This window comes from Phyllobates terribilis, unplaced genomic scaffold, assembly GCF_046119375.1.
Source record: "Phyllobates terribilis strain yellow unplaced genomic scaffold, ASM4611937v1 Scaffold_11__3_contigs__length_659146591, whole genome shotgun sequence".
NCBI lineage: Eukaryota > Metazoa > Chordata > Amphibia > Anura > Dendrobatidae > Phyllobates > Phyllobates terribilis.
Window position 1 is genome coordinate 577,955,796 of NW_027362771.1, and position 2,649 is coordinate 577,958,444.

The window sequence follows — 2,649 nt, forward strand, 5'->3', positions numbered from 1 at the left end:
GGGCAGGGCGACCAATATGCCTCTGAGATGGGCACGACAGTCCCTGTCCCTGGCTGGAGTGGGGGGAGGGAACACTGAGGAGGGGGAACCCTGTAGTGCAGGAGCAGGGAGGAAGCAGTTCCTGGGTGCAATGAGAAGGGAGTATAAAAGGTGGGCACGATCTTAGTTCAGTGCAGAGAAGTCTGAGCAGAAGTGGCAGGGAGCAGGGGCTCTGCATGAGCTCTGCTCCGGAGGCGGGCCTAGTAACAGAGGCCCAGGCCTGGAAGAGGGAGAAGGAAGGAAGAGGAGCGGAGAAGGCTCCAGGAACGAGGAATGAAGGGATCCCAGGGGTGCGGACGGGCGAGTCGCCACCGCACGCCCGAATCCACCTGCGTGGAGGGGTCAGGCCAAAGGGGGAGACCGGTCCCCGAAACTAGTGGAGGCAGGAAACGACCCTCAGCTAGAAACCGGAGGCTGTGACATTTTATGTGGCGCAGCCCCTCGCTACACCCGCTAGGAAGGCACCACATAGGGTCAGGGAAACTGGCGCCAAGTTTACCAAGAGGAGGCCCGAGGCAGCCGGACAGAAGGGTTGGTAAGAAAGGCCAGACAAAGGACACACAAAGGGGGTCCTGTGAAGCGCTCCAAAGTTATCTGGGAGTTGTCTGAGCCCCTCACCTGGTGAGCACAGTACGACGTGGGCAGCCGTTACCTGCAGACGTGGTCTGGATTATAAGAACTGTGAGTAAAGGCCCTGGACTGCATCACTGACTCCGTGTCGTTACTGCTGCTGCCCTGCACCATCACCCCCATCCTCCGCATACACTGCCCTGAGGCTATACTCCTCCCGTGGGGAGTTATGCTACGCTCTGCTGCACCCACAACACCAGCCTCAGCGGTCTGCCCTGCAGCGGCGGTTCACTCTGACCGCAATCCACGGGTGGCGTAGTCGGACATTTAAACATCAAAACCACATAAATAGTTCCGCCACTGGTTTGACCACCCTGAGCCACGGAACCGGGTCGCCGCCACGAAGACTACAACCACCAGCATCCACCAAAAAGGGTCCGGCTCCGGGTGTCCCAAGGCCCAGGGGGTGCATCAGAACATTTTCATCACCTTTCACAATCACCAATGGGACAAGGCAAGGATGTCCTCTGTCCCCTCTCTTATACATCCTAGTGACGGAGCACCTGCTCTCATCAATTCGCCATAACCCCAATAATAGGTGGATTGAGGTGGGAGGCACCGAGTACAAGTGCTCTCTATTTGCTGATGATGTCCTAGTATATATCACTCAATCACATATATCCACCCATGCTGTTATGGCTGAAATAGATCACTTTGTTACATGGTCAAATTTTAAAATCAATGCAGCGAAGTCTGAGGCCCTCGATGTCTCCCTCCCCAAATCCATATAGGATTCCATCCAGTCCAACTTTCCCTTTGCCTGGCCCTCCCAGGGTATCAAATACTTAGGAATTCCTATTCATAGAGACCTCTCCCATCTATGTTATCTTAATTTTGGGCACTTTATTGAACAACTCCATACAGACCACGGTTGGCAAGTTAGAACTGTAAGATTCACTACGTGAACCACTGGTGTTTTGTGGAAAAGCACATGTACACTGCGTTCCAAATTATTATGCAAAAAGTGTTTAGGAGTGATAAGGGAAGAATTTGTTTGTTTGTCAGTTAAACTCATTGATGGTGATGTGTGTCAGGGCTCTTTATATCACTGTAAGCAATTGCAGACACCTGTGCTAATTAGTTTGGCAGGTGTGTCCAATGAAAGGCAAGACTACTTAAGAAGGCTCTCTCACATTATTAAGCAGCCTACATTTTCTGCCAAAATGGGAAAGAAAAAGGATGTGTCGGCTGCTGAGAAGCAACAAATTGTGGAGTGTTTAGGTCAAGGCATGACTACAATCAACATTGTGCGATGATCAGGATGAAGTGTCTTGGCAATCAAGAAGTATGTAGCTGATTCACAGTACACACGTGTGCGTGCTGATAAGGGCAAATTGAGGACTCTTTCCTACAGGCAATTACGTCAGGTTGAAAGAGCAGCGGCAAAAAAGCCTTGTCATAGCAGCAGACAAGTTTTTGAAGCTGCTTGTGCCTCCAACGTCCCCCGAACAACAAGATGCAGGGTCCTTCAGAGGTTTGCAGCTGTGCACATGCCATCCTGTCGACCTCCTCTATCCACTTCACACAAGCAGAAACGGCTCCAGTGGGCCAAACATTACATGAAGACTGATTTCAAAACTGTTTTGTTCACGGATGAGTGCCGTGCAGCGCTCGATGGTCCAGATGGATGGAGTGGAGGATGGCTGGTTGATGGACACCCCACGCAAACACGGCTACAGCGCCAACAAGGAGGAGGTGGAGTAATGTTTTGGGCTGGAATCATGGGGAGAGAGATGGTCGGCCCCTTTAGGATCCCTGAAGGCGCTAAAGATGAACTCCATAATGTATGTGGATTTTCTCAAACACCACTTCCTGCCATGGTTCAAGAAGAAGAACCGTGTATTTCACAGCAAGATCATTTTTCTGCATGATAATGCACCATCTCATGCTGCACATAAAACATCTGCATCTCTGGCTGATATGGGCATAAAAGGGGACAAACTTATGGTGTGACCCCTATGCTCCCCTGACCTGTACCCC